This window comes from Python bivittatus, unplaced genomic scaffold (assembly GCF_059951505.1).
Source record: "Python bivittatus isolate LINGU-HERP-01145 unplaced genomic scaffold, Pbiv_v1 ctg000700_np1212, whole genome shotgun sequence".
NCBI lineage: Eukaryota > Metazoa > Chordata > Lepidosauria > Squamata > Pythonidae > Python > Python bivittatus.
In genome coordinates, this window is record NW_028277098.1 from 4,292,340 (window position 1) to 4,298,339 (window position 6,000).

Below are 6,000 nucleotides of genomic sequence, written 5' to 3' on the forward strand. Positions count from 1 at the left end.
TCTTTTGCACAGGTTTGAGTTGTGCCCATTCCTAGACTGGAAGGCCTCACTCATGGTGACTCATGCCATAGTCACCCCCTGTTTGGATTACTGCAACACACTCAACATGGGGCTGCCCTTGAAGAGCACTCAGAAGCTGCAGCCGAACCAGAATGCAGTGGTGCAGGCAGTTTTTGGCATTTCAACACTGCTCTGTGATGTGTACTGGCACCCAGCAGGCTTCTGGATGCACTTCAAAGTGCTGATCATCACCTATAAAGTCCTCCATGACATAGGGCAAGGTTATTTGCAGACTGCCTTTTTCCTACTATTTCTGCCTGCTCCACCAGATCTAGTAGAGACAGCATGTTCCGGATCCCTTCTATCAAAGAATGTCATCTTGTTGGACCCTGGAGTCATGCCTTCTCAGCAGCAGCACCTCCCTGTGAAACAGCATCCCACCAGAGATTTGGATGGCCCCAACCCTGTTAGTAAGGCATTGAAGACCTGGGTCTGACTGGTAGATGAGTTCTGTTACTATTGATGGGAGTGGAGTTATTATTTAACCTTGGGTACCAGGGTTTATGTTTGGTGGGCTTGTGTGTTTTAATCCTTTATGCTGCCCAGAGTGACTTGTGTGAGATGGGTGACTATATAAAACATATAAATAAATAAACAAATAAATAGCTGGATATAGGGAAGGTGACTCAGTTCTTGGTGAGTCCCACTGAATCGCAAACTAAGAAGCCAGTACTAGCATGCAGTTGACCTGCTGTTTTTTTGTTTACAGTAGAGTTAGTATGTAAGGATTTGAAGTCCACCAGGCACCAGTGGAGAAAATTTAGACTTCCAACCCTAGACAATGGAGCTTGTTGTTTTTCTTTAGAGCTTTGAGAGGGAACATTTTGTGAGTTGAAGCGGAAAGGTATATGCTTCCCATGGGCTCAGTCTGGATTGCCTTCTGCTTTTACATTTCTGTAAATAAAGGTGAGAAAAGCAGTTGGTTTGGTTAACTTTGCATGACATTTAGCTTAGAAACAACACAGCTGAGAGTGAGAAAATTATATTTTAAACAAAAAATTCTTACTTCTCCTTCAGATATAAATGTGAATATATGTCTACCATAGTGGGAGCTGGGATAAAAAAATTGGTCAAGTTCCAAACCATCTAGTCCTGTCCCCTCTGATTTCAATCACTGGATTGGTGAAGTCAGTGTTTCTCAAACACTGGGGAATTCTGGGGGTTGAAGTCCACATGTCTTAAAGTTGCCAAGTTTGAGAAATACTGGGTTAAGTGATAGTTCCCTCATTTTCACTGACAGCATGCATTAAAGAAGGGCTGAAGAGAGCCTGCCAACATAATTAGATCATCTTAGCCAGAAAACCTGTGTGTGGAAGAGAGAGACAGGATGAATTTATCATTAACTAAAAATAATTCCTCAAGGTGCTTTTCAGACCAGTAAGTCATGAGAGGTTCATTTTGTACATCACTTAGATGTCTTCTCCTCCTCTTCCCTACAGTGAACTTGCCCATCATGACGATCTATCAAGAATATACTGTACACATCCTTCACAAAACCACCCAAGGGAAGAGAGTCCCCAACAAGCTGCTGGGGTTAGAAAAAGGCAGCTGTGGTTGTCCCAATCTTCTGCTCTAAGAAGACTGCAAAGTGCCTGGGCATAAGACCCTTCCTGGTTGTTCCATACTTTATTCTGCCTTGCAATGGGAGCAAAGAAGCAGACCTGTACTCTGCATATAGGAAGAAGAAATGATCAAACCTCCCTCTGCTCCCATCGCATCTGCCAGATGTTTTGCAGCATGATATCAGAAACTACATGAAGTCATTGAAAGGCATTTATTATTTTCAGCTACTTGTTAAAAAAAATAAATAAATGGTGGTGCCAATGACTTTGTCTACATTGTTGTTAAAGTCATATTTAAAGACTAAACAAAAGCATTTTAACAGATTTGAATCAGAACTCTCCTGATATCTGAATGTCATACATGTGACAGTAAGTTCTCCTATCAAGAGATTCTGTGACTCACATTGTCTTGACTGTGGTGCAGGTTTCCCTGAATCCCTTTCAAATCTTGAACCCAGAATTTCCCCTTTTCTAGACCATCCAACAACTTCATTTCTAGGGAGGTGTACAAATCTGTTTGAGAAGAACTGCACTCAGGTTAGGGCTGTCAGGTTCAGACACTCTAAAACACACATAACTCATACCCTATACTTTCTAAAGTATGCATGATTGTGTGAGAAATGAATGGGTTGACAACCTGTTCAAAGTAAAGCTTAGTTCTTTCTTGGACCATTAACTCCTCTGCAGGGCTTGTGAACATTGGGGATGGGGTGAAAATAGTAGCTACTTCGTAAGGGGGGAATAAATTCTCTAAACTGTGAATGGGTACAGACTGATCTTTAAAGAGGCAGTGGATTTATTTTTTCTAACAAATGAATTACATAAAATTGTGGGGCAGAATTCTGTATAGAAATGCTTCAGCCACTTGTTGCAGCAGTGAAGATTTTTTTTTAATTCTGAGAAGAAGAAAAAAAAAAAGACAAGAAAGAAAGAAATGAACTTTGGGTACCCCATCCAACCCAAGAGTTTTGAGATGAAGTTAGTCTTCATGGAAAGATATTAACATTCATTTGCTACCTGACAACTTTTTTGTATTATGTAAAGTTTATTTTATTGGAATGTGACATTCTGTGGTTTGGCACTGACAGTTAATTATGTCTTCATTTTTTGTACAAATCTTGTTTAGCATCCCTGAAATCTGTTTGTATGCTTTGCCAAGCAGTTACCTCCAAATTTACTTCATTTCTTTTTCTTTAGGCACAGTTCAGAGACAACGCTGCTTGTCACTCAGGATAATTCATTTTAAAAGGTCATTCATTTTCATTTCCAACCACAAGTTGGTGGTTAATCTGTTAGGGAAATAATTTTATTATGCAGTCATGAAAGAATGCTGTTGTTTCACATACTGTCACTTGGAAGGCATGAAAATCTAGAGGAATTACCAAAGAAATTTAAGTGCTTAATCCCCTTAGTACAGAGATGTTACTAATTCTGAGACAAAGACCTGAATGGTCTACCTGGCTTCCTTCTGCCAACACACACTCCTCAATTTGACAGGTCCACCTGCACCATTTCAAGCCAAAATGCAGATGGAAGAAGGACACTATGCCAGAATCCACAGAGCTGCTTAAGACATTTTGTACATGCGCTAACATTTGGGGAATCCCCTTTCCTGGGCAGCCTCTTCAATCCTTCCAAGCCTCTTCCTGAAATTCAAACTCAAACTTTTGAGCTGCTCTAAATATTGGGGGGGGAAATTAAAGCTGGAACAGAAAAGGAAGAACAACAATGAATCAATGATATATCATTTTACATAATATTATGTAGATGTATTATTCGATCATGATTATAGTAATTCATTAATGGGAAGAAACAAGCTCTACAAAGCAGTTTTCTTGGATCTCTTTTATTGATCTACCACTTTAGAATTGGGAAGTGGTCCTGCTGTATTTGGATGATGGGAATTATATTCTGACATACTGTACTGTATATGAAAACCTGGGAAAAGTTGTTTTCTGCAAATGTGTAGGCTCCCCAGCCCACGTAGTCAATATGGGAAACTTAAAAACTGTTATATTAATAAAACTTAAAAAACACTGCTCTGAAGTATCTTCCTGTTTTATTAAAATAAATCTCAGAGTCTGCAGTTAAAATGAATTGAATAATGAGCTACTTATAGGTTTCTTTTTGCAGAGAGTTTCAGCTATTTTCAAAATGCTTACAATGATCTATTAGAATCAAGACATTAGCATTCAGAAAAACTATCCTGGCCCAAATTAATTGGCATTTAATGTCTGCATTAAGTTTTTTTAGTCTACAAATTTTTATTTTTGTTGTCAACTTCAGGAGAAAAAATTAAAAGGATTCTATATTTCTGTACATGGATTACCAGAAGATGGGAGATGCTGCAAAGGTGCAAGTTCAGAAGTATTGCTTTTGGTAGAAAGTATTATCACCCTAATGCATTATTATATTTCCCAGCAAGAGTCTTCATCTTCCAGAAACTCTCATGCTGCTACCACAGAGATAGTGAAATAGCTAAGAGCATATCAAATCATCAACAGGGAAATTTGCTTTCCAAACAGTTGTTTTGAAGCAGTGGGCTTTAGGATAACAGGCCATTTCTGTCCTCTACTTGAAGCCTAATGAGTGTAAATAGCAGAGACAGATCTGTAGGGGACTGCAGTATGGTTTTTCATTATTGTATGAGAAAGGACAGGTTGGCCTTTTGATCTGACATAACCCTATGATTCCATGAACAGATCTCACCGCTGTTCTCTAGGCAATCAAACTGACCTTAAGTTAAATATGGTTAGTGACTGAAATAATTGGCTTATGATCTTCTCAGGCCTAAACGATTGTAACAGAAGCACCACTTTTTAATCTATCTTATATAATATGTTCATATTGACCAAATTCCCCTTCCTCCCGCTTCCTTATTCTTTTTCCCAGAGGAGGAGATCGTGCCAGTGATGCAATTCATTTCAGAACAAATTACAACACAAATGAGGGGGGGTGGATTAGGATTGGAAGACTATAGCAAGAATGTCAATGAGCCTTAAACTACGATTTATACAACAGAAATAATATTTAGAATTTATGGGACTCATTACGTCTTCATAGAAAAGGATTGTCTAAGACAGCATCTAGTTGGAGATGTAATAAGGACAATGCTTCTTCAAAACACATGTTTTTACAGAGTCCTATACTTACTAAGTTTTGGGAGGAAGTAGTGGACTGTATAAATATGATCATGCAACAAAAGTTAAAATTTTCAGAGGATAGTATTCTTTTGAATTATATATCTAGTACATGGAATTTACAACTGGACAATGTAAGTGGATTTTCCATGCCCTTACTATGGCTTATATTGCTGCATTGGAAAGATAAATGTATGGCCCCATTTACTCAGTGGTTTGAAGACCTGATTGTACTTGCCACTTATGAGCAGATTGCCTATAGACCTAGACTTTGTATGGAGAAGTATAATGAAATATGGGACTCATTTATGCAAAATACAGTAGGTTAAAAAAAAGCATGATAGTTATATAAATGTATTAGAAATATATATATATACACACACAGTATATATATATATATATATATATATATATATATATATATACTTGCATAATGTATTGGAAAATTATATATAGAATTGTAACTGTTTATTGTTATAGCAACATATTATATTTGATATATTTTTCCTGTTGTATTCTTTTCATTTATTTCTTTTTTAAGCACTTCTTATGTATTTTTATTTCATAATGTATGTATTTTTCTGTTTTGTTCCCTTTTTTTCTTTTTCTGTTATTTTAAAAGCAACCAATCAATAAATAAAAAAAGATTGGAAGAAAGCTTGGTCAGAATAAAAAAAATAGCTACTTTTTAAACCATTTTCAAAGATCACTGCTACAATGCTGAGGAATCTTACCACAATCCTTGATTGTTTAGAAGCAGTTATTGGACTGGTGCAGGAGACATTTCCTTCACTCCAGTGATCTTTAATTGTTCTTACTGACACTAGCATACAGTATAGCAAATGCACAGAAAATCATGCCATCATGATTTAATGGGATCTCTTCATGAAAAAGGAAAGGTTGAGGGTTGGTTATTTGTTTTGGAGAGAGAAATCCCCTTCCCAAAATCATTACTGATAAAACTGAACCCAAGAATATTTGGTCACAGCCCATTATCCAGAGGTCAGTTATCTCAGTGCTAAGTGTCACATCTTCACATGTAGTTTAGTGTGATAATACAATCAATGAGAAATGAATACATGTGTACCAATTGGTTTTCAACCATCTTGTGCTCCAGATAAGTGAACTTATACCCTTGACTTCAACTTAGTCCGTAGCCCCTATAATATTTTTGCCTTTTTGATATATGTTTTGTAGACCTGCCATAAATAAAATATGTAATACAGATGAAAGAAAAT

General features: G+C 37.1%; 1 long non-coding RNA gene across 1 annotated transcript in view; it reads left to right on the forward strand.

Annotated features, from left to right (window-relative positions):
- Positions 1–3,613, forward strand: part of LOC148214123 (uncharacterized) — a 164,301-nt gene extending 160,688 nt beyond the window's left edge. The window contains exons 2-3 of the long non-coding RNA XR_015798415.1: positions 330–466; positions 1,500–3,613. This is a non-coding gene — a long non-coding RNA (uncharacterized LOC148214123). The remainder of the gene's footprint in view (positions 1–329; positions 467–1,499) is intronic.
- Positions 3,614–6,000: the final 2,387 nt, after the last annotated feature.